General features: G+C 35.2%; 1 long non-coding RNA gene across 1 annotated transcript; it reads left to right on the forward strand.

The window, feature by feature from the left end:
• LOC130541311 (uncharacterized) lies at positions 1–27,025 on the forward strand. Its single transcript, XR_008955352.1, has 4 exons — positions 1–184; positions 944–1,027; positions 3,871–3,992; positions 25,703–27,025. It is a non-coding gene; the product is annotated as an uncharacterized LOC130541311 (long non-coding RNA).

Consider the following 27,025-nt stretch of genomic DNA (forward strand, 5'->3'; position numbering starts at 1 on the left):
AAGGCACTCTGGCACCCAGTTTTGGAACTGCAGTTTTAAAAGTCATAAATTGAATGAAAATGATAGCAAAGGTGGAGGTTTTTAAAGAGCTATTTATAGGTCCCTGGACAGCATCTTTTTTCAATTAGGCAGAAACCTTTTTGCCCTATGCCATAACCTGTGTCTGCAACTTCCTCTAACTGGGGTGAGTAAGAGATTTTGTTATGTATATAATAGCTAAGAATATAGTAATAATGGCTTAAATCATGGTTATTTTTAAACTACTAGCATTTAGAAGACAAAATAAAAATGCTTTGAAAAGTATAGAGGTTTTAGTGTAATTAGCAGGGAATAATGAAATGATTTGATAGGGCTACTCAGTTTTGTATAACTTTGGTGCTTTAAGTCTGAATGTAGAGCATGGATGTTGTAATCCAGCCTTTATATGTTTTCCCTGAAGAAGATTTAATTTATTTGGCCTTTTGAGAAACACATTTGGCATTGTAATATGTTTTGCTTCCAGGTTCTATCTCCAAGGATAATTTGACAAAATCACACATAAATTTATTTTCAGGGCACACAATTTCCCTTTTAGGGAACTCACAGAGGTAGAGAGTAATACAATAATCACATTTGAATATTCAGTAAGTGAGGTCCTCATAGATCTTATGTGTATGTCACCATGTATATAATTTTGTTAATCACTAGATGTATGAGACAAGAAATTTGAGGAACCTTAACTAGAGATTAAAATAGGGATTTATACCAAAGAAACATTTAAATGCCTCCTTTACTATTTAAATACCTGCATGGTGAATCATTGAAAAAAAATAAAAAGCATACAATTTGGGAATATTCTAAACCAAGAAGAATTTGCTATTCTGGTTGATTTTTTTTTTTCAGGCTCCCACAGGCAACTTACCTTTATCTCTTTGTGATTTTTATTTCTTGTTAAAATATACAGAAATAGTTAAGCAGATTCATAGAGCTGAATGATAAAATTGTACTACGAGATGCACTGGGACTCAATGTGACCTTATCAAGTGAGGTGAGCCATTCATTAATTCAGATAATGGAACTTATTATCATAATCTTTTGCTTATGCTATTGTTGAGCTTAACTACTTATTCATATTTGCATATGCATATTGAGATAATATCATTTCATTAATTTCAGTACTGAACACTAATCCTCCTAAGAGTAATTGTGAAAGTTTCAGATTGCACTATTTTTAACTATATATTTGTATGTTATCTTCATATATGCTTGAATAACTTATAAGCAATTGAAACTTTCAATTACAGTATACTATTGAAGCAAATCAACTAATATATACACATATCCATTAGCAATAGTAGATAATTTTTGTAAATGTCCAGCACAGTTCTTCATATGTAGAGGACGTTCAAATTGGCTAAGTTCCTTTTCTCTCTTAATTATTAGTATTTTTCCTACTGCTCTTTGTATAATTATTCCTTCCTCTTTAGCTCCAATCCTTACAATCTATTCTTAACATAGCAACTAGAAGAATGTTTTTAAACATAAACCAGATGATGTCACTCCACCCCACAAAACTTCCACTATTCTCTGTCACACATAGAAAGAAAGAAAAAAAATATTGAAAACCTACAAAGACTTGCTATGATCTGGTCCAGGCTCTCCCTAAAATTTCATGTAATTTCCAGCCACTAGGCCTTTCTGGCTCTCCTTCAATCTCTTTAGCCTTTTCACTACTACAAGTTAGACTGGGTTTTGGCTGAGGTATTTCTTTTTTTCATATTTTGCCTTTGCCTAGATTGCTCTTCCAATAGATATTCACAATTCCATCATCATTTCTATATACGCTCTAAAAGGTTTCCTTGTCCAAAATAGCTTCAGTGACCACCTGATCTAGAATAGTCTCGATCAAAAGTTTCTTTTCCTTTTCCTCACCACTTGATATTTATATCAAACATTTATTTGTGTAATTTATGTGTTTGTTTGTTTTCTGTACTAGCATTATGATGACAATACTATTTGATGCCCCCCAAAAAATACTTTTGAGAATGACAGGTAAAGCTGAAATAATTAAAGTATATAATTTTGACATAGGCACTACTGACAAAAAGCAATTGATGTTATGATAGTGTTAGATCTATGAAACAGTACTATTCAAAAGTAATTCTTTGAAATACAATTTTCTAAAACTAAAAGCAGCATATGTACATGAAACACCAAAAAACTTCCTTATATTTATCATTGGAAGATTTAAAATAGTATAAGTAGTAACTTATTTAATATATTTTTGATTATTTAATTAATTTTATAGTATCCAACTCTAATATAATGCCAGTAGTATTTGTTCAAAATATTTTAATGTTGTCTATTTATTTTTAATTTGCCTAAAAATTATCTTAAATGAAAATTTTTGGTTAATAAATTTGAAAATACTGAAACCCTCATCTCAGTCTCTGTGGATCCTAAAGTTTTTAGTTGAGAAAATAATTTTTCTCTAGAGAATGAAGTAGCTTGTAAGCTTGGAGAAATTTCTGCTAAATAAATGATGTTATCAACTCTATTTTCTTCAATATGAAATATATAAATATTTCAGCTCATATATTTTTGCAGGTGCTATGCTTTTGCTTCCAATTATAATTTCTGACAAATATTTTGGAAGTCAAAACTTGTCTTCTATTTTGTTATTTAAAATTATATAGACTACTTTTGTAAACCTTTATACTATCAAATCATAGGCAATTTCAGTTTGATTTCATTGTGGTGCAGAATATAAGTTTATCCAAGTAAAACTGGAGTCACTTCAAAAGATTCCTCCCACTGACTGAGATATTCCAAAGCCAACTTTGCAAAATTTCAGAATTAAATATTATACTTCTTTGTACCCTCATTTTATTTGTTCAATTTTTCTTTGTGTTTGTAGAAAATTTTAATATTTTTTCTGTTTTCAAGTTTTGATTTTAATTTACTAATTTATAATTTTTAAAGGTAAGTTTTATGAGGCTACATTCATTATATATTTTGAATAAAGACATACAATTAATTTTGAGAACTGCAATAAAAATTATAAGACTATTAAAAATGCAGTAAGTGCACTACACTTAGGCTGCTAAAAATGTAGTATCAGTAGACTACATTTAGGCTGCTTAAAGTTAGTTCTTCTAAGTACCACATACTTTAAAATTTTAGCTAATGATGGAGAACAAAGACAGAAAGACTGTGTTACCATATTCTAGTTGGCCATTTTGTTTTGTTTTGAGAGACGTCACATCAGCCTTGTCATAAAAATTATTTGATTTTATCATTTTGACTGTGAGCAAAATATACAGCATAATATACAAAATAAAATATATGTACATCTTCACAACTTCTTATTTAGGATGCAATTATATATATATATATTTTTATTATTATACTTTAAGTTCTAGGGTACATGTGCACCATGTGCAGGTTTGTTACATATGTATACATGTGCCATGTTGGTGTGCTGCACCCATTAACTCGTCATTTACGTTAGGTATATCTCCTAATGCTATCCCTCCCCTCTCTCCCCACCCCACAACAGGCCCCGGTGTGTGATGTTCCCCTTCCTGTGTCCATGTGTTCTCATTGTTCAATTCCCACCTATGAGTGAGAACACGCAGTGTTTGGTTTTTGTCCTTGCAATAGTTTGCTGAGAATGATGGTTTCCAGCTTCATCCATGTCCCTACAAAGGACATGAACTCATCATTTTTTATGGCTGCATAGTATTCCATGGTGTATATGTGCCACATTTTCTTAATCCAGTCTATCATTGTTGTTGGACATTTGGGTTGCAATTTTGAGTTACATGTGTAGCATGTATAGCACAATCAATTAAGATTTCTTTCTTTCTCTTTTTTTTTTTTTTTTTTGAGATGGAGTCTTGCCCTGTCTCCCAGGCTGGAGCCCAATGGCGCGATCTCGGCTCACTACAACCTCCACCTCCCAGGTTGAAATGTTTCTCCTGCCTCAGCCTCCCAAGTAACTGGGATTACAGGTACCCACCACCACGCCCAGCTAATTTTTTGTATTTTTAGTAGAGATGGGGTTTCACCATGGTGGCCAGGCTTAGTCTCGAACTCCTGGCCTCATGTCTGCCTGCCTTGGCCTCCCAAAGTGCTGAAATTACGGGTGTGAGCCACTGTGCCCGGCCAACATTTCTTAACCTAGTAATTTAGTTTTTATAGTTTTATTACCACAGTGAATGCTACACCAAAAATTTCATTTGAATTATTAACATAAAAAGAAATAATTTTGTGTTAAACTTTTAAACTGAATTTTCAATAGCATTCACAATCATATTAAATGTTTCACCTTTTACAGAATAAACTTCCATGAGCTTTATTTGTTAACATTTATTGATACACACAATTAATAAAGCATGTAAGTAACAAACTGAAATTACTTAACTGGTTGAGAATTTTTTTTTTTTTTTGCTAGGAGAACCAACACATTAACAGCAGTATCTTCAATTTTCATACATGAACAAGAAAACTTAGAAGCAAAAATGAATATATTTAATTTAGAACAATGATTTTTATTTGAAAAGTCACATTGCACAGAATGATATATAAATGAATTTTCTGAAGATATATGTGTTAAATCAGGGCTTTCAGGCACAGTCTGCTTAAAACTTTGGAAAGAGATACTATTTTTTTTCAGTGCATTTGTGTCTTCTAATTTTCTCATAGTAATATCGCAGGGTCCCCATAGGTGATGCTGAATATGGGCAACTGTTTTTTTTTTTTTTTACCTGTTGTCTTAGCATTCCCTAAAACAGGGGTCACCAAATCCCAGGCCACCTAGTGGTTCTGCTCCGTGGCCTGTTAGGAGCGAGGCCACACAGCAGGAGGTGAACCGCAGCTGAGCAAGAATTACCACCTGAGCTCCACCTCCTGTCAGATCAGTGGTGACATTAGATTTTCATGAGTGTGAATCCTACTGTGAACTGTGCATGTGAGAGATCTAAGTTACACGTTCCTTATGAGAATCTAATGCCTGATGATCTGAGGTGGAACAGTTTCATCCTGAAACCATCCGCCTGCCCTGTCCGTGGAAAAATCGTTTTCCACAAAACCAGTTCCTTCTGCCAAAAATGTTGGGGACTGTTGCCCTAAAACACAAACCCTAGGCAAAATTTTTACAGTAACTATTTTATTGATTGTGCAACCCAAGAAATTCTTGAGGTTGGGAAGAGGATGAGAAGTTAGTAGGGGAAGGAGGGAAAACAAATATAAGGAGTGGCATTGTTAGACAGGTCAGAACTTTGAGACAATAGCTCTGTCTAGTGAGCCATCTTCAAAGGGGTTGCTTCTCTGACTGTTTACCTTGGGAGAAGCAGGGAGAAAAATAATATCTAAATAGTTTATCTCATGCCTTCAGTGTTCACCCCAGAGAGCATTAATTACTGCAGCATCTTATACTTCAGCAGTAATCAGGAACCAAGGGAAAGAAAAGGAAGGACTTCCAATGTAGGTTGAAAGTGAGGCACCCATAGGGCATATCCAGCAAGGTTTTTAGTCTGTTGAAATGAGAGTGGGCACAGAATGGGAATATTACCAGCCACTGAGTGCCACCCAATTTAGAAAGCAAAGCAAGTGTGCAGAGATGGGTAATGCATAATCTGAATTTGGTACAATCCATTCATAGTGCAGGTCAGATCTGCTCACACTGTACTACGATATTCAATCCTCACCTTCGATTCTTCCCTGAGAAGAAGCATAAAAATTTAATCTTTAAGTATTATTGTTAACTGCTGCATCCTTAAACAAACAGCACACAGACAACTTTATATCATGTTATCCAATGAAATTACAGCTGGCCACCTTCAGCTATAATTTTGGGTCTTGCTGAATGGAGTGATCCAGACCTTGGATTTAGGGGTTATTATTCCTAAGTTACTTTGAGCTTCTGGACATGTGTTCTATGCAGTTAACATTTTTTTATTATCACTGAATACAAAAGCACCAAGACATATCCCAGTGAATCTACTGGGTTCCAGACATATTTCTTTTTGCCCTCACTATGTAGTAGCAACTATAGCTTCTCATGATTATCAAGATCGATGACTCCCACTAGTACATTCCATCTGCACCAGGATTAGGAGCTCAAGGTAGTTCATACATTTCTTCTCCACTTGGAAAATAACATCTCTAAACTAGCAAAGTCTAAGGCGGGGTGGAAAGCACTATATTTTGAGCATGGGAATATGTTAAAAATAACTGGGAATAATGGCAAGCAGGGAATCCCACTTCTACTCCTTACCTCCCAGACCTATGCTTCAGTGCATATAGTGTACACTAGAAGACAACACCCTGGGATTTTTTTCTCTGAGCTGGCTCCTTAACTGAGTCTTCATTCTATCAGTGTAGTAGAATACAAGTAGTAAGCCCTACGAATCTTGTGATTATCTATGCATCAACATACCTCCTTTGTGATAAAGCAGGCTCCTTTTTCTAAAGCAATCCCATATGAAATGCTCTGTTGAGATGTCAGGCATTTTTTAAGCCCTTAAATGATGGTGTTGATTGAAAAACTGTGCAAAAAAAGGCAAACTCATGTCCAGAATGTGCATTTGTTCTGATAAGGACAATCCTTATTCCCTTTCTGGTGGAAGGGGTCTTATTTCATAGCTCTGTCACCAAGTGGCTGCTTAAACTCCCGAAAAGTGGTGTCACATGGAAGACTCTGCAATGGAGATGCACTGCTCTCAGACTGGACATTCGGCAATGGTAGCAATAGATCAGACTTGGTGAAGATGAATACATGAATACATGTCATTAGCCTCATGCATAGCCTTAATCCTTCTGCTATGACCACCCTGGTCATGTGCTCATTGTGCAAGCATTGCAATAGTCATCCTGTCTACCTTGTTGAAGAGATGCTCCCTGGAGATGGGTTCTCTCTGGTACAAATTAATACTAGTTACACATATCTGCATGTGTTGTGCCCACTCCTATAGGATCTTCCATATACTTCCTTCCCAGAGTTCTTTAGCCCCGACTTATTAGTCTTTTTCATTTGAGAACTCTGACCATTGAGTCTGGCCACTGCCACAACCCAGGAATCAACATATTATCTGTACCTTTTGTCATTTCCCATTTCATGCAAAATGAATGACTGAGTTGACTGCTTAAAACTCTGCTCACCAGGAGAAGTTCCCTTTGTTGCTGTCTCTAAGGCCAACCCTGAGTGGGGCTGAAATGTGGTAGTGGTCTACTTCAAGTTTGCACCAACATTTTGGGCTGTCTCTTCTGTTAATCAGATCAGTTTCTTCCCTTCTTTGATGTTGCACACGAGCAACTTCCTGTTGCACATTTTGCTTTCTATGATTGAATGTCATTTACTTATTTATAATATTTATTGCTTTTCCCTTCTATGATTGTATGTCATTTGCTTATTTATAATATTTATTGCTTTTCCCTTTAAAATATAATGTAAGCTCTATGAGGGTTACTTTTTCAATTTTTTATTAACTGATAGGTCTTGCTTGCCTAAAAGGACCTGGCATATAGTGCTGCATACATTCAATAAATGTTTGGTAAAAGAAAGAATAAATGAACTCTCTCTGTCTCCTTTTCCTGCTTCAATTTTGTTCATAGTATGATTCACTATGCAACATTATGCATTATAATATGTTTTTTTTCAGTCTTTCCCTCCTCCACTAAAATATAAAACACACAAGAGGTTGTCTGCTTTGTTTAAAGCATTATCCCCAACACCTATAGAAGAGCCTGCTTTGACAAATATTTTTTGCAATAATTAGCAAATAGACAATGTTTTTCTCATTCCCTGTCACCAGGTAACACCTAATGCCCTGTAGGTTATATAACAGGCGCTCAGTGAAAAAGTTGTGATACAAAATAAATGCACCAAAATTTTGCCTCTGGCCCAGAGGTGGCCTCTCTCAATACTACTCTGATCTCTCAGAAGTAGAATTGACAAGAACTAACAAGATAACTTTGCCTCCATAAACTTGTTCCTCAGGAAGTTTCAAAGGAAAATTCAAATAATTTATCAACCAAAAAAGACTAGAAATTCTCATTTTTTTTACACACATAGCTTTTATTTTGAATCCTGTCGATTTATATTGTAAGGCTTCCGTGATTCCTATTACCTTATTTCATTGGGAAAAAACAAAACAAAAAAAAAAACAAAGAAAAAACCGGAAGCCAATATCTTCTGAAGTGACGTGGGAAGCTAGGAGGCTCCTTTGTTACCTTTACTTCACCTCACATGTATAAAGAATTCCATTCTTAAAGGACATCACATTTTTAAAAACACTGTTGTATTTTATTATATGCATATCTGGAATAGAAAATCTGACAAGAGGGCAGCCCTGGACAATTTTCCCTATCATTACGTAGAAGATGAATATGGAGTTAATTTTCACTTTTGACACATTATATTGAGATTTTAAAATTCATTCTGTCTAAGTTGGGTTTGGAAGAAGTTTAATCTCACAGTTTCATTTGAGGACAGCTCTATGAATATTTGTGAAAAATGAATATTTTATTTGCCTTGAAAACTATGATTCAATTTGATGAAATGAAAAAAATTTATGGATAATGTTTAATCACGACTGTCATATAAGAGCTAAGCTGTCAGCAGGATGCTATGACACCTAGAGTTAGTTACTTCCAGCTGAGAGAGGATCCACACAGCCTCTAATAGCTTAGGAAGCTGTGACTTGATATTCTGGCTCATTTAATAGATTCATTGTGCTTCATGTTCTATATGAAATTCTGTTTGAAACCAGCCTAAATATGTTTTAATGTTTAATGTCATTATATTCTTTATACATCTACTTTTTAAAATGAATGCAGAAATATTTTTCCAAAATTTAAAAAGGCATTAATTGACATGAACATCATTTTTATCATGAAGCTTAAAGAGATGGTTTGTTAAGTTAATCAATATGTGATCACTATGATAATGTTATATACTCAGTCTTTTGCTGGGAACTATAGAGTTATCAACAATATATGGTTCATGTCCTCTACTCCTGAGGAATTCCTAAGTGGAAAGAGAAAAACTATGTAACCCTACAGTGTAATGTATGGAACATACTTACTTGTGAATGTATATGGCAAAGACTAGGAACGGTAGCACTGATTTTAAGTACAATAATTAAATAAAAGTGATTATTTTGCTTTTTTTTCTCCTTATTGTCTAGGAACTTTTGGTATTCTTCCCTTCCATTTATTAAGCTACATGCTCATTATTTCCTTGTTTCTTAGCAAATAGCCAGACTTTAATCCAATTGGTCATTTACTACTTTCGATTCAATGTGATTCTTTTACTCTTCTCCTACTCAATATTTTTCAATATTTTGACAAAAATTTAGACAATATGCCTATTAACTTTGTAGATGCTACAAAACACAGTAATTTTTACATTTTATAACAAAATTCAAATTTAAAAATGAACAAGCAGTTTGCAGAGATTTAAATAGCAAATGCACATTTAACAAGTATAAGAGTAAGTTTGGTACTTGGTTACAAAATACCAATTTCACATGTAAATAAAGGATTTTTTAACAATAGCATTGTGAAAAAGAATTGAACCTGAGACCTCATATTCAGTTTAAGACTATGTGATATTTTGTCCAAGAAAAAAATATATATGTTATGCAAATGGAAACTGAGTGTTTAGAATACCGAGGAAGATAATTCTGTTCTACTATAGACTGCATACGTTATACCTGAAGTCTTATGTTTGGATACGGACTCCCTACTTTCAAAACACAGGAATATAGTATTATTCATTTAGAGGCTTGATATTATTATTATAAAATGCATGGTTGAAGAAAATATAAGTATACAGGTTGAAAAAGAAAATTAGAAAACACTCTAAGCACTGAACTTCAATTTTAGACCTGAATAAGGAAAACTTTTTTCAAGAGCCAGAAATACTCAAAAACTGAGTTGACTACTGGAAGAAAATACTAATGTAGTGGTCTTGGGGTTTTCAAACATGGACCGGAAAACCAAATACTAGATCTGTATTGTAGAAGAGACTTGGGCAATGTTTAGTTAGTTGAAATAAATGTCCTTAAGTATGAAATTCAGTGAGTCTATCATATCTTTTATACATATACATACATATCTTTTAATTGACCCCAACCAACAATATGTCAGTTCTCATATCAAAACTGCAATCACTTCTTCATCTATTTGCTTTTTATTATTTTTGCATAACATTTTTAAACTGTGTTTTTCAAAACTATAGTTACAGGGTAGAACACTAATACACTTCTCTCTTCCAAAACCCCCTTTGTAATTTATTATGTGAAGTTTGTTTTCTTTATAATACACAGTCTTTGAAACTTAGTTTCCACACTTATTTATTTATATTAACACTTGAGTCATGCTAACTCTCTAATCACTAGTATTCAAACCCAAAATTTAAATTGTTGCTTTTCTTAGCCTATTTCACCTCCCCAAGTCCTCTGTCTCTATATTCAACCACCCTTCAAGACCTATCTTCAATTGTATAATTTCCAGAAAGACTTTGGGGATACTGACACTAAATTTTTTTCTCATTTTTGAATCTCTACCATGCTTAATAAAACATTATTACCACCCTATTTACTTTCATATGCAGATCCTTGAGTAAAAAATTATCCCTGAACTTCATGTCCAGAGACCTGGGTTCTACTTATGACTCTACTTCCATTTAGCTGTGTAGCCTCAATAAAGCATTGAAACTTTCTGTATGACAGGAACTTTATCCATACAATGCAGATATATTTCAATTATAATAAATATTGAATGAATCTTTTTGCCTCAGGATTATTCTTATATTGTTGACTTGTTTAATTATTATAATATAAATTCATCATGAGAAGAGTGGTCTTCCATTGCCTTGTTTCCCCATAATACTTATCATTTAACTATTCACAAAATGTCTACTTGCATACTTTCAATAAGCACAAGGTCAAATAAATTTAAAACTAACAAGTATTTTATAGTTTCATTCACTCTTTTTATTTGCTGACACTTTGATATATTTTCATTCCTCAAAATAATTTCAGTATCTTGGCTTTTAAATATTTTTTCAGGATATTAATGAGATGTCTCAATCTTAAATATTGTTTTCCTTATAAATGCTGTGTAAAGAATATATTTTATGCATCTTAAAATTATCCTTACAGTATAAACAAAGGTTTATTTCCCTAAACTTATGACCAAACTGAGCAAATAAGAGAAATGCAATGCACTATTTTGCTCATTGATCACATGAATTCTCTCCAGCTTTGAATCTCTGTCCTCGTTTATTTTTAATTTTTACTTATTTACTTTTGAGACAGGGTCTGTGGGTCTTGCTGTCACCCAGGATGGAGTGCAGTGGCACGATCATAGCTCACTGCAGCCTCAAATTCCTGGGTTCAAGTGATCCTTCTGCCTTGGCCTCAGAGTAGCTGGCACATGGGACCACAGACACACACCACCACTCCCTGCTGATTTTTTTTTTTATTTGTTTGATTTTTAGTAAGAGACAAGTTCTCACTATGTTGATCAGGCTGATCTCAAACCCATTAGCTGAAGCAATCCTCCTGCCTCAGCCTCCAGGTGCTGGGATTACAGGCATGAGCCACTGCACCCAGCCTGGCCTTACTTTTTAATTCAGAAATTAAATATACCACTTTGAAACAAGATAATATATCAACCTCTAGTAACAGATTTCTTCTGAAAAGGTGTTCCTAACAAAACCTGGAAATGATCATACCCTGGCACCTGCTGAGGGGCTCTGCCTGTCAATGGCATGGCTTCAACTGGAAGTCAATGATAACAGATATGTCATTATCCCTATGTGATATCCAGGATCTAACCCTGTCCATTCTAGTTGCTTCTGATGTTCCACCTTAGAATAATTGAATTCTAATGGATAATGACCAATTACTTTTCACTAATTAGTTTGAGAAGTGGTGTCCTCACTCACATGAAACGGAGAGCTTGCATGCTTATGTTCAATAAACTAACAGGCATGGCTACCAGTCACCACTACTAAGGAGGAGTCTTTGTCAAATTAGAAGCACTATTTCAGGGATTTGTGCATGTAGATTCACTGTTGAAAGAAAATGATCTATTGTCATTCCAGACATCCCATCTTGCTTCTGCATAATATTTTCAGACTACAGAAAAGAATAAAGAGAAGATAGATCTCTTTAGTGTGTTGTTCTTTTACAGCTGCCCAATGCTAAAGCAGATTTCAAAAGTTGCAGGCTATCCTTTTTTTTTTCCAAACATAATTAGAGCACTTAGCCAAACATGTATGCATATTGTAGCTGTCGACTATTGCCAAAAACACAAAATTTCAGAGGCACAAAATTTCATTGGCATACAAAATAAACATTTGCTTTTTATCCATCCATGGTCAACTGGGACAGCTCATTCAAATCCCACTCTTGGAATGGTTCCACAATTCCACTGGATGGTTCTACTTTCAGGACTGAGTCCACCTGAGCTTGGTTAGGGAGGCTTGGCTTCACGTAAGTTCATTATTCCTGAAGGGATAGCAGCTACCCCAGGGTATCTTTTCTCACAACGATAACAGAGCAAGAGGGAAGAATGAGATGTCTTTGAAGGCTTAGACTAAAAACTGATGCACTTTCACTTCCAGCAATATTTTTTGTTTAAAAAGAAATCAAATCAAACAGCAGTGAAGTAAAGGGACAGGAACATGTACTCCAACTTTAGTGGGAGGAAGTTAAAGTGTGTGTATATGGTGTTTCTTAAAGTTTAAAGATCCTTTTGATAAAAACAACAAATCATAAAAACACTCTAGTAGATGAAAGACAGAATTCTTTTACTTACAACTCCAAATTTTCCAGGCAGGGCCACCTAGGGAGTTGCATCCAGAGAAAGGGTAACAGCAAGCTGAAGCTATGGTGGGGCAATTTATATAACAAGTATAGTGGATTCAACTAGCTTTCCAGGATCCTTGTGCATTGGCTAACTTGAACAATTTCTCAGGCTCCAGGGCTTAGGGAGTGTGTCTAGTTGCCTGATACCTGGCCCTGGGGCAATTGAGGAGCCTACATAGTGCCCAAGAGTTTGAAAGCTCAATAAGGGGAGTGATTGGCTTGGGGAGTGGACTTAATCAGCTGCCAAGAAGGGAAACTGACTACCCTCTAGCCTGGGCCTCAAAACTGCGTCCAGACAGTGATTAAACAGCAGCAAAAACTGTTACAATCTACCGCTTAAAGTCTTGACATCAGTTTTGAGCTTATTTGGCATATTTCAATGGCCAAATAGTAGCAAAGACTTTCACAGAGTAGAGTATAAATTGTCCAAAGAGCATAGAAGACATTTTATTATGGGAGTAAATAGGAGAAAAACATGTAGAAGAATAAAGAGTCCTTGTAGGCCAGTCCATCACCAAGATCTCCATTTTATGGCATTACTAAGAAAACAGAGCTGGAATTTCTGGGGTCCCTAACAATATCTTGGTGGAGTTGTAAAATGTTTTAAAAGTACCAATTATGTGGTTTTATGATAATAATATCTTGATGTATCCTTGGGTCAAGGTGGTAGTTCCAGTAGTTACCTTGTAGAGGGTATACAGTTAGTAAAGCATATGTAAAGGTTAGTGATATTTGTTTGAAACCAAGTGAAGAGGTGGTTGTGGTCATGTTCAGAAACGCAGAGTGGGAGGTCGTGGTGGTGAGTTGAAGTGGGAAGAGTAGGGAGAAGGCACTGGGAAATGGGAAGTTCACTCCCCAAGGGAGTCAATGGGTGGACTGATATGAGGTAGTTTCCTTTCTGGGGAAAGTAGTAATCTTCTTTAATGTTTAGAAAGGCACAGATGCTAGTAACTGCTACAAGTTCTTCCTTAAGGCATAGGAGTTTAGGAGTGTATGTTTTTACAGAGAGCCATGAGTACACACAGAGGTCAGATATATCTAACTTTCAAAATAGCCAAGGGAATTGGGAACAATATTTAAAATTAGTGTTACATATGTTGGGCCTTGAATTAAAAAATTAAATTATGGGGCAAGATACAGATGCATTTAGGAATTCATTTGTCATTTTGTAACTTATATAGGAGTGCTTTGATAGGCCCATTTAGGTCTCCCAATTAAATTAGCTGTCTGGGACCTACCCCAGAGAGAAAAGTTCCATTGAATGCCTTTTGTAAGAGCCCACTATTGTGTATTCTGAAATGTGAAATGTGTGGCTTAATCACTGTCAGTAATGTCTGACACGTCAAAGGGAATAAGAAGTATCCCAGGAAGGCTCTGTATTGTGGCCTTAGTATAAATAGCAACATGTGTAACCTTGATATACATTTTGGATACTTGTGAAGCAAGAGATTCTCAAAGTTCTTTACTCTGAAGGGGACAACTCTCAGGCAATGGTTCAAAAGTTTGCAAAAATGTGGAGATGGAGCCATTTGCTGACCATGATATCTAGTGTTAAGATGACTACCTAGTTTGGGCAAGCGACCTGACCCTTGGGTTTCATTCTTTATCTGGAACATTCTGGGTAAAAAATGGAAAGCAGCAATATTTCCCTGTGCTCCATCATGTATGACAGTGACAATGCTATTGTACACTCTACAAACTCCCACTGCTGTTCACTCAGTTAATCATAAGCGGCTCTCAGATATCTAAAGGGCTTGGAAGAGGGGTAAACTTCTCCAACACCATGGCATCTGGCAAGCGACTGAGGACATTGGAGGCCATCCTCTCTTGCAAGTGGAATATGCCAGAGGGCTGAGATTTACTCCATTCTACATCGAGAAGTCCTTTGTAGCTGTGCCCAGCTTGTCTGGTTCTGCTTCTGTGACTCAAAACATAATTGGCAGCTTGATATGAAGAGTCACAGACTTAAGGTCTGTAAAAGCCTCTATTTCCAGGAGATACCAGTATGTGGCCAGCATGTTCCTCTCTAATGGAGACTAGCACAAGAATGAGTAGGATTGGCCAATTTGCATAATTTCATTGGCTCAGGGACATAAAGGCTGTCACTAATTGTCTGGTAGCTGGCCCTAGAGTGATTTAGGCAGGTGCTTACTGGTCTCAAGTGTGAAAATACAGTAAGGCAAATACTTAGCTGTTCGAAAGGGGGAACTGACCAGCCTCTAGTCAAAACCACAAAACTGGGTCAAGATAGCGTTTCAAATAAACTACATAGGGGTATGAGTGAACATTTGGAGCCAAAAAATCAATCTGTTATACATAGACACTACTACAAAGATTCTTCAGTGTCCAAATTATTATAATTTAAGCTGAAGAGTGTGTTGGGGATGGTGGTAGAATAAACTCACCAAATAACTAATAACTAATGGCTACTAGGTAACAGAAACTATGTGAAACACTGAGCTGAAAATGACTGCTGCTTAACAATGAGATCTTTCCTGTTTTTCATAGCCCCTTTGAAAATATTTTATTGCTAAATCTTGTATACTATACCGACAATTAACAGGCTTTAAATATACATAATTATAGCCACTTTTAAAGTAATAGCTTAATTGACAGCAGTAATATGTTTCCAAAATCTATCTAAACTATGCTTTCTTGGCCCCTTTTTTTTTTCTATTTTGACTTTTTAAAACTTCTGTATTCAGTCCCTCAATCTAAACAACTATTACCTCAGTAGACTTGCAACCAGGTCTTTATGTTCTTGTAATTTGAAACTTTTAAATTTTAACAACTATTTGGAAAATCATCATCTCCTTTGTTTATGATGAGTTACTTAATATAAATTTGTTTATATTTTATCATAATCACATATCAAAATGACTTTATTTTATTCTCCTTTTCACTTAATAATGTTTATTTCCTTTTTTTCCCTTACTAAATTAATTGAAAATTCTAGGCTTTTATTTACTGAGCATAGTTTGATGATTATATCATTACATGTACCCATGTTTATTTGTATTATGAAAAATTACATGAAGTCTGTAGCATGTGTTTACTTTTGAAGTAGGAAGTGTGGGAAATGACAAGTCTTTGCTTGCTTTATAACATGTTATATTACCATGTGTCTAAAGACATATCTTCCTTTCGTTCTATCAGAGACAGATCTTTCTTTAATTCTACAGGCTTAGTCAAATGTCATAATTTCCAGTAATTCTGGTAAGTACACCAACCTATCCACCAGTTCTCGATATTTCACCCAATTTTCTATTTTTAAATAAAATGATGAGTTAAATATATTTCCAAACAAATAAAGCATTTATATATTTCAGTTTAAACAAAGCATTTATTCATGGTGAAAAAGAAAGATGATGATGTATCTGGAATTCTAGCTGTTCTTAACGACGTGGGACGAAGGAAACTTTCAGTACATGGGTTTAATTGTCGATACAAAGATGGGCTGCTCAGTCCTTCAAGGAGGGACTTACAAACCAGCTTGAAACTCCTGCAGGGTCTGCCTCAACCACAGACAACCTATTAGAGGTCACACATGTCAGGGCAGCTCCATCTGGTGAATGAATGAGACAGAGAACAAAGGCCTTTGCCATTTTGACCTTAAGAGGGTCACTTCCGCAGGCAATACTCCATAACTCGTTGCTAGCTTTTCTGATGTTTTGTCAAATCTGCATTTTTGTTTGACTCTTCCTTAGCCTGATACTGATTTCTGACATCTCTCTTCACATGTAGTGAGTCCTAATAAACATCCTGTACCCCATACTTTGCTTCTATTTCCAGAGAGCACAGTTGGTGACATATCAAAGTAGGAACATTCTGGAGTCTATGATTATAGTCCTAATTCATATCTTGAATTTCAAGCATTAGCAACTTCAGGAAACCCAAGTGGTTCAGCATATTTTCACTGTAAATCAAATATGCAAAGTCGATGTACAATCATTGGCCCTTGTTGGAATTATTTAGAAAGTCCGAAGTCTCTTAGAAACCAGAAAATATATCTATGGATTTCTGCTTATTAATGCATTCATTTACATATCTGAGCATTATTCATTCACTCACTCACTCATTCTTTCAAACAAATTTTATTCCCAGCTGTATGCTGGCTGTCTTGTTAAGTGCAGGGATACAGAGATAAATACATGATCTCTGTCATTAAGGCACCTAATGATGACAGAGATAAATATAATACATAATTTCGAAAGCACGTGTATTAGAATTAGTTTCAGTGTTTTATCCATTTTTGTTTCTGTTTTTGTTTGGCTGCTGTAACAAATTACCACAAGAATAGTGGCTTAAGACAACACAAATTTATTGCTTGCAATTCTGGAGGGATGGAAGTCCAAATTCATTCTCACCCGGCTAAAGTTAACAATTTTGTAGGGCTGGTTCTTTCTAGAGGCCTTGAGAGAATCTGTTTTCTTGTCTTTTCCAATATTCAGTAGCTGTCTGCATTCATTGGTCAATAGCCTCTTCCTCTTATTCCTCCAGTCTTTCTTTCACTTCACGTCTCTTATTACTTACCCTGACCCTCTTGCCTTCTGCTCATATGGACTTTTGTGACTACATTGGGCCTACCTAGATAACCAGGATGATCTCCAAAACCCAAGAGCCTTAATTTAAGCACAGCTGCAATGTCCCCTTTACCATGAAAGGCAAAATTTTTAGATTCTGAAGATTAGAGCATTAACCTTGGGGGCCATTATTCAGCCTACCACACTACTTAACTACGTGGGTAGAGACAAGGGCAGGTACGAAGTCAGAATATTGCTGCTAAGAGCATCCTAAGGTATTGAGGAAGGTGCTGAATAGTAGGTCAGTAAACTTTGCCAAAACATAGCTTTTAAGTAGAGTGTTGAAAGATAACTAAATGTTTGTTAGTGAAGGGTACAGCAGAGGTGAAGTGTACCTTCTAGGATGAGAGAGTAGCTTCTGCCAAGGCATGGAAATGACAGGAAATATAAGTATTCATGGAATTCTAGCTGTCAGCCCCAAGACACATACTTTTCTTACACTTTATTTCTGAAAAATAGCATGTTTCTTACAATTAATGAGTATATTTAATATAGTCATTAATTATTCCTAAATGTTTTATGTTTTCTATTAAAATATGAATATAATGTAATTTAATAAACTTGGTTTATATGATGCTAAGAAAATGTTGAGAGATGAGACCAAAGAACAAAACATGTGTCAAACTCATTACAGGTTGTAACCATGATAAGGAACTTTTAAACCATACTGGCGATCACACAAAGGTTTTGATTTTCTTGAAGAAGTTATTTCACATAGTTTGATTTTAGTTTTAGAGAAATCACATTGACTGCATGGAAGAAAAGTATGGGAGAGGAGCAATAGTATAGACAGAGAAAAGAGATGTTTGCCATAATCTGGCAAATATTGAACCCTGAAGGAAGAAGGTGGTAGGCTGTTGATTGAGAGGCGGTGAGACATAGAAATGACCAATTTTGGTAAATGATTTGTTGTAGGTACTGGGAAGATAAGAAAAGGTACAGTAATTTCAAAGGCTCCCTGATTTGGGCAATTAGGAGAATGATTGTACTTTTTGTTGAGAAAAGAATTGAGGGACAGATGTTTTTTCAGAGAGGAATGGGTGAATAACAATATGTATGCATTGTATTTAGTTTTTGAGGCATGTGTGAAATATATAAGTTTAAATATTCATCAGTATTTTTATATAAGTGTATGAAGCCCAGGAATTGGTTTTTAGATGAAGATACAGATTGAGCAATCATTCAGTGGTAAGTTAAATCTAAAATGAAAAGCAAACAAACAAAAACTCTTCTATGTACTGTCAACATTTTGACACCAAATATGTGGGTTTTCCAACCAACCAATTATGACATTGGGTGCTCAGAGTTAACACAGATCCCATAGGTTAGGGGCTCAGACCCCCAAGACTGCCAACCCCCCCATACACAATTCAGATGCCAACTGAAATTTCAGGGTGTCATCTGTGCTTCTGACCAACTATCTCTAAATCAAGCGTTTCCATGACCTCCTCCTTGGGTTGAATGATTTCATAAAACAACTCACAGAAATCAGGATAAAAGCTTACTTGCTAGCTTATCAGTTTATTACAAAAGGATACAACTCAGGAATAGTCGGATGGAAGAAAATCATACGGCAAGGTGTCCAGGAGAGGTGTGGAGCTTCCATGCCTTCTCCCAGCACCTCCACAGGTTTGCCAACCCGGAAGCTCTCTAAATTCTCTGAACCCTGTGCTTTTGGGTATTTACAGAGCCTTAATTCTTAGGCAATATTGATTAAAACCATTGACCTTTGGTGAATAGGTTCCCATAGTCTCTCTTCCCTCCCAGAAGGTCAGGGGTTGGGGCTAAAATTTCCAACCCTTTAATCACAAGATTGGTTCTCCTGGCAACCAGTCACCATCCTGAGGCTATCCTGGAACCCTCAGCTACTAGTCATCTCATTAGCATACAATAAAACACTTATTATTTTGGAGAGTCCAAGGATTTTAGGTATTTTGTGTCAGATAATGGAGACAAAGACCAAATATATATACTTCTTAATATATCACAAAATCACAAAACCTTAAGCAGTGACGACACAATATGAAAGAATGGCATGAACATTTCACTTTGCTTATTTGGGCTGTTCTGGGGTCAGCTTTCTCTCATTTTGGAGGACTGTCCAATTTTGTGTATTAATATGAGATGCAGTGTTCTGCTTCTCACCATGGTAGTATAACTTGGACTAACTTTTAGTTCTCTGCCCACTGATGACCTAAGTTTTGGGAATGTGACTTGGGCTCAGCCAATCAGTTGCTCCCACACAAAACTTTAATCTGGAGTTAGAGGCACAAAGAAGAAGGGTTAGGGCTCATTTATAACAAATTTGTTGTGTTCAGTGAGAGCAGCACCAGGACCATAGTGTGAGATTTCTACCGTGGTAGGGGCAGAGTCCTAACCAGACTGTTAAATACTTATTTCCTGACTACTTTTAATTTTTTACCTCTTTTCAAAGTCTGATCCTATAGTTGGTCATTAATTCTCAAATTCTTAACATTATTCTCATAAAAACCCTTTACTGCCTCATCTAGCTATAGTTGACTTTTCTTCTTACAATCATGATTCATAAAGAAGACGTATAGAATGAAAAAAGAAATAGGAGGAGAAATTAGAAAAAAAAAATGATGGTTACAGATAATACGAAGAACCTCATATTTGATGGTTACTATCAGTCTGAGCCTTTATGTTTTCCAGTAAGAATCTTTTACTTTTAACCTAACAATCGTGAATTGCCATACTTCCTTCAAACAAAACAGCTTCACATGCAAAAAACAAGCAATGATAGTCTTGGAATTTTCCAAGCTGGTTTGATGAAAAAGTATAACTGGCACTACTGATTTTATTGCTTAGGAATGGATTAATCTCTTTATAAGTTTGCTTTCACTGCCCATGCATATATTGACAAAAGTGAGTGTTTTATTCAGTTTAATAAAGAATTTTATATGTGCTTCTGTGTGTATATAAGTACAAAAAGGCTTACTTAATGTATTTATATTTTTCCAATTCTGAAAGACCTTTATGGACTATAAATATTGATTAAAGTGATATTTTTTCTCAGAAAAAGATTGCTTAACTATACCCATAAAATGGCAATTTGATGGAGTGTATGGATCTTCTGCAAATACTGCTACACAGGATTAATTTTAAAATGTAATCCAGCTCATATATCATTAAAACTTTTTCTTCAATAGTAAAAAGGTCCCATTTTCACATTACAAAGATCAAAACACATAATTTTCATATTGTTTTAAATGGAAATGAAAGATTTCCTAGATAAAATATAAAGAATACAAAATTGGAATATGAATTATTTCATGTTTATGAAAGCATCAAAACATAATATGAATTTTCTAGTTTAGTAGATCATGTTGAGATTTTTTCCCATAAATAAACTTTTGGGTTATTTAATACAAGTATATGAACATCTAATCATTCCTTTATTCACTTCTGCCAATTTTATTTTGTGCCTTCCATGTGGCAGTAACTGCATTAAGTATAGAATGATACATATATAGAGATTTTTCTAGTGAAGGGCTCAAGGTTTGAGTTGATGGTAGAAATTGATTCAGTTATAAATAGGTATAAGGCAAAATAGAGAATGAATGTATAGTCAGAAAATTTTAAAAAATAGAGTAAGAAACTGTAATATAAAACTTAAATAGTTAAATGGATTTTATTAGTCTATAAAGTCAAGGATTTGTCTATTTAGAAAAGGAGCAGGCTATACCATTTATCAATATTTTCCTACTTTAATTTCAAAATAATTCACATTTATTAGAGTGGATATAATATATTCACACAAAGGAAACTTAACATGAGGAGAACTCCTTAAGAATTATAAAGTATTATTCAATCACAAACCTAAATGACCTAAAAGGTAAAGTGCAGAGAAAGCAAAAGGCAGGTGACCTAGAAGGTAATAATACTTAAGGGAAATATTCCGTCAGTTTCTAGGTGCCCTTGAATGCTCACACTCTTTTGTTTTTGCCATGAGCAATAAGCTGGAGACTCTATTTTTTGTTCTTTCTATCAAAATAAGACTGATTTTCTACGTTATAATTCCCATTGCCTTAGAATTTCATTACTTGAGTTATAGTAGTTAAGCAAGTCTTTTAATTATAGCATAAAATGCTCTAGTTACAATAGTTTAGGGAATATATTAATCACTCACTGACATTTACATATTTAAATGTCTTGTGCTCCACACACAATTCTAAAAAGAGAAAAGAGGTTTTTTAACATTTCTTAACTGAGTTACTTTAAATAAGGTGATTTTAAGAGCAGTATCTGTTTATATCAAGCATCAAACATTTTGGTGGTGACAAGTTATATGAATGTATTTAGAATAAAGGTTAAGTGCCAATTTCATTTTTCAGATTTAATAAGTAGATTTCAAGTATAAAAAATTATTATTGAATAAAGCCACATATTTTAAAAGTCTACTTAATATCTCCACTGAGAGTCTATATTTAAGTGGAGTACTAAATACTTAGATTTCACAATAAACAAACAATGCTTTACATTTGATTATTAATTCTAATATAGTTAAAATTAAATGTAATATAAAAGCTGTATAAATATTTTTAAGTTTACATAATGAGGCAAATGAAATTGAGTATTGTGTATGCATGTAAATGTACACGTGTGTTTTGGTTGCTGTTTATTTTTTGTTTTTCTTCAAAATCAATAGACAAATATCAAAGCTTTCAGATTCATTGATGTGATAACATTTGATATTTCACTTCAATGTGTAAATAATTTGACTGCAAATTTATAAGTGTGTTTTATTCAAGGGTTTTCTGATTTTAAAAAAAATCTTGCTGGGCCACAAATATTGCCAGGCTTTGTCACAATTTTTTGTTTGTTTGTTTTGTTCTTTGTTTTTGAGACGGAGTCTCGCTCTGTTGCCAGACTGAAGTGCAGTGGCGTGATCTTGGCTCACTGCAACCTCCACCTCCTGGGTTCAAGCGATTCTCCTGCCTCAGCCATCCGAGTAGCTGGGACTATAGGCGTGCACCACCATGCCCAGCTAATTTTTGTATTTTTAGTAGAGACGGGGTTTCACCATGGTGGCCAGGATGGTCTCAATTTCTTGACCTCATGATTCACCCGCCTTGGCCTCCCAAAGTGCTGGGATTACAGGTGTGAACCACCAAGCCCGGCCTGTCACAAGTTTTTAGTGTTCTATTTTAATACAGAAATTAGATAAATCCAAAGAGAAAGACATTTCATATGTGGTAGAGTTGTCGGAAGAAATGAGAGTCTTATAACTAACTTTAAAAATTGTGAAGAAATAAAGACAAAATAGTCCTATGCAGTTTGATTTAAATATATTCTTAATAAGAGCTACTTTTGTGAAAAACAGAATATTGAAACATGTAGATATGGATCTTCATTAGTGACTGACATAATATATTGTTATTGTTACTATTTTATTGTATCAGCCAACTAATATTGAGTGCTTTGTGTATCCTAAGCACTATGCTAAACACCGTACCAGTATTACCTGATATAATCATATTAATATTTATTATTTCACTTTTCATATGAAAAAATTGAAGCACAGATTAAGCACTCCGAAATCATACCTCTATTGATTATCAGCACCAGGATTTGAATTGAGGCACTCTGATCCAGAGAAGCTTTTGTTTCCATGAAGCTTATGTTGGGGAAAAATAATCAAATTGCCTGTACTCAGTTGTATAAATATAGGTTGGTTGTAGATGATTCTGGCTGATTCAACAGAAAAGAAATTTATTCAAAGGATATCACACAGTTTTCATAACAGTTAAGAATACAGAGGAAACAGGGCACCAGGGTAAGTACAAACCAAAGTCCAAAACCACTGCCAAAGTTGCAGCAAGGAGAACAGCACAAATTTGCTTGCTGTCACCCGCCACTAGATGCTTTTGTTTGGAGCCTTGAACTTGACTTACACTGCCACTGACATCACCACCAGTGCTCTCTGTGTACTAGGAGGTGGACCTTGTGACCGTTGCTGAACTCAAAAGTCAGATGTTTCTGCTGTGAAATAGATACCTAATACAGAACCTGCTTCCTCATTCATTCCCTCCCAAATCATATGCTTGTAGTGTGGCTAGAGTTTCTGTTTCTCCTTGGTCCAGGCAGAATTTATGAAGCTTGCTATTTATCGCCTTAAAGATTAGAAGACTATTCATAAGGTATTAGATTGCCATAAGGTTGAACAAATCAACATTCAACTTCAAGGATTCAACATTGTTTTGTTTTCTTTTGGGATACCTCTGCAGCAGTTCAAATCTTATTTCTGCCCTTGGACAACCAGGTTTATAAATATTGCAGATTCTCCACTGACTGCTTTGATCCTATCTTCTATATTTATGTATACTAATTAGCATATAATAAAAGATTATGTTACAGAATCTCAAAATTAGTAATTATGAATTGAGATGGTGTTATACAGTACACTAACATCCAGAGACTTGATTATTCCAAGGAAAATATTTAGAGATATTAAATGATATTTCTATCCTTTAGACATATACATTTTTTAGCTTACAGCCTGCTTTAGGCAAGCAACAGACTCTCAGGATCTGCTCCTACCAGGGTCTGAACATTTCCTCCCAGTTTTTAAAGAAACAAATTCAAATAACATTGTAACCTCCAGAGGAAAGTTCAAGCTCTTTTATAGTATTGTTTAAACAGTACAGCTGAGGAAACTAAAGACAGAGAAGTTAAATGCCTTGGCACTTAGTCTAGATTTACAATAAACTCCTCTCTACTTAGGACCCACTAACAGGGGCTGCATTTACACCAAAACCATGAAGGTCGCCCAAGTCATCACTGAGAAGTAGTACAAGCACCGAGGGAATGACTTCAACAGGAATAAGAAAGCGTGGAAGGAGATCCTAGCAGGAAGCTCCACAAGAAGATAGCATGTTACGTCTTGCATTGGATGAAGCAGGTTCAGAGAGACCTAGTGACAGCTATCTCCATCAAGGTGCAGAAGGAGAGAACATTGAAGTAGATTTTCATGCAAAAAAAAAAAAATGTTGAAGTCTTTGGACTTCGGGAGTCTGTCCAAACTGCAGGTCACTCAGCCTACAGTTGGGATGAATTTCAAAACACCAGTTGGAGCCGGTTGAATCTTTCTGCTATGCTGTAATATTTTCAGTAAACCCAGAACAACAACAACAACAAAACACAATGGAGGAGAAGCAGCCAAGTCTCTTGGTTTACAGAGTAGCTCCTAATACCCCTTGCTGTCTGTCTCAGTGCCCAATGGGAAGATAGTCAAAACAATATTCACACCTGTGATTCATCTCTCTACATGCAGTGTGTGTGAATCTTTATATACTGCATATTAAGGATCTGTCTTTACAGATAAAAACTAAAGCATTGAAGGAACTCCTTGTTTTGACTTATCAAAGTCCTTAAGAAAATACTAGAAAATTATAGCCATTGTTCCAAATTTTAGCTTTATATTATCACTTGAAATGTGATGAAATGTGGCTGATAGATAATAATTCACTGATACCCTACAGACAATTCCCATCTTAAAATGGACCATTGGATTGAAGAATTAAATAAAATTGAGGGTTTTCCTTACATGTTTTGTCTAAAGAGCGAAGTAGAAACAACTGTTCATAGATCTTCACTGAGGATTCGCATGTGAAGTAAGTACTCCTAAACATAAACAGTGACTTATCAACCAATTCCATAAATCATGAACAAAATATTTGTTCCAGAGAGACTATTTTTCCACCACATCTCTTGTAATAAACACAGAGCCAGTTCAGTTAAAATAGTTTAAGGGTGGACGGTTCAGGGCTTGCTGAGTGGCACTCAGTAAGAAAACCCAGCAGAACATTTACTTCTCTCTTTATTCCAGAGCATCAATGGCCAAGGCTGGACGATCCCAGAACACTGAACAGACATTTGGTCTCTTATGGCCTGCCAATTTTCACAGTGGGTTCCAACGCTTTGGGTCAAACCAAAATAGACCTGTTAGAAAAATGTCGGTTGGAATACGCTAACAATAAGACAGAATAAATGTGATTATTTGGCCTCATTTTTATAGGACTTGAGTAATTTTATTATAACATTCTTGAGGGCTGGAAAATCTGAATGTTAGGACACCAAATATCTCCAGAAAACAAGTTTTATATTTCTAATCCTGCATAATAAGCCTGGGGCCACTGCAGGCCTCATTAATAAAAACCTAATGGTATAACAATAATGAGGAGGAAATGCCAATGCTGCACAAATCTGTTGAGACTAAAATATTTCTCACCCCAGCAGGCTTGGTGCATTTGACACTTCATGATATCAGCCAAAGTGGAACTAAAAACAGCTCCTGGAAGAGGACTATGACATCATCAGGTTGGGAGTCTCCAGGGACAGCGGACCCTTTGGAAAAGGACTAGAAAGTGTGAAATCTATCAGTCTTCGATATGAAATTCTCTGTCTCCGTAAAAGCATTTCATATTTACAAGACACAGGCCTACTCCTAGGGCAGCAAAAAGTGGCAACAGGCTAGCAGAGGGAAAAGAGATCATGAGGCATTTCAGAGTGCACTGTCTTTTCATATATTTCTCAATGCCGTATGTTTGGTTTTATTTTGGCCAAGCATAACAATCTGCTCAAAAAAAAAAAATCTGGAGAAAACAAAGGTGCCTTTGCCAATGTTATGTTTCTTTTTGGCAAGCCCTGAGATTTCTGAGGGGAATTCACATAAATGGGATCAGGTCATTCATTTACGTTGTGTGCAAATATGATTTAAAGATACAACCTTTGCAGAGAGCATGCTTTCCTAAGGGTAGGCACGTGGAGGACTAAGGGTAAAGCATTCTTCAAGATCAGTTAATCAAGAAAGGTGCTCTTTGCATTCTGAAATGCCCTTGTTGCAAATATTGGTTATATTGATTAAATTTACACTTAATGGAAACAACCTTTAACTTACAGATGAACAAACCCCACAAAAGCAAAAAATCAAAAGCCCTACCTATGATTTCATATTTTCTGTGTAACTGGATTAAAGGATTCCTGCTTGCTTTTGGGCATAAATGATTATGGAATATTTCCAAGTATTGTTTAAAATGAGGGCCCATCTACAAATTCTTAGCAATACTTTGGATAATTCTAAAATTCAGCTGGACATTGTCTAATTGTTTTTTATATACATCTTTGCTAGAATTTCAAATTTTAAGTATGTGAATTTAGTTAATTAGCTGTGCTGATCAATTCAAAAACATTACTTTCCTAAATTTTAGACTATGAAGGTCATAAATTCAACAAATATATCTACACATACAATTATAGATTGTTTTTCATTATAATGTCTTCATCTTAACAGAACTGTCTTTGTGATTGTTTTTAGAAAACTGAGAGTTTTAATTCATAATTACTTGATCAAAAAATTGTGGGAACAATCCAGCATTAATTGTATGTGATTGTTTTTATGTACATAAGGAGTCTTAAGCTTGGTGCCTTGAAGTCTTTTGTACTTAGTCCCATGTTTAAAATTACTACTTTATATCTAAAGCATTTATGTTTTTCAATTCAATTTACATGATGCTAATTATTGCAATTATAACAAATATTAAAGATTTTGAAATAGAA

This window comes from Pan paniscus, chromosome 13 (genome assembly GCF_029289425.2).
Source record: "Pan paniscus chromosome 13, NHGRI_mPanPan1-v2.0_pri, whole genome shotgun sequence".
Classification (NCBI taxonomy): Eukaryota; Metazoa; Chordata; class Mammalia; order Primates; family Hominidae; genus Pan; species Pan paniscus.